Raw genomic sequence first — 836 nt, forward strand, 5'->3', positions numbered from 1 at the left:
TTCCACAGCAGTGGGGGTAATAAAGGGGTTATCCTACTGTTGCTGACAGAAGCTGGTTTTCAACTGCATGAGCAGTCAAGGCCATACCAACTTTTGTTCACTAGCCACATCTGATTCCCACCCCCCACCTCGGCATGGGGACACCAAGCATGTGACCGTGAATTCCCATAGATGTTTGGAATCATTCCTCTCCCGCACAAAGAGCGAACATAAACCACCTATTTGAAGAGAATATCCCCCTTTTAAGTACATGGCAGCTGCACAGGATGTACCCCCCCCAACACTTCTCAGTGCGTCAGTTGTGACCTGGGACAGCTCCTCATCCAGCTGCAACATGTTTCTGTACTTGTTTAATGAATGCAGATTTATTGTTAGTCTTATGTTGTGCACTGCCATATTTTCTTTCTTAATGTCGGTGCTATAGAAAGTTTTGCAAATAAGTAAATAAAACAGCTGACTGCCTCTGGAAGAAAATATGCCCAACTTTGTCATCTCTACTAAGTTGCATGAGACGGAAAAATATTGGAATCTCCACTAAGAGAGATCTATGCATGGACACAGCCTTCCACTGGAGTAACCAGGCTTCCTCTTCGCCCCCCCCCCCCACCCAAAAGAAAAATGGCTCTGTGTGGATCAGGACAAATACAGGGGGAGGAGAGGGGGGCATCATTCCATTGGGTAAGCTGAAATGCATTCCTGATGGAACAATCATCTTAACACAACCTTGAGTTCCTCCCCTTTTCTTTTCATGTGAATTCTCAGTTGCCGCTGAACGTCTAAAATGAAATGGCTGAACATCTGAACGTCTAAAATGAAATGGCTTGAAGAAACAAACC

The sequence above is a fragment of the Podarcis liolepis genome (assembly GCF_965112155.1).
Source record: "Podarcis liolepis genome assembly, chromosome: 1".
In the NCBI taxonomy this organism is placed as follows: Eukaryota; Metazoa; Chordata; class Lepidosauria; order Squamata; family Lacertidae; genus Podarcis; species Podarcis liolepis.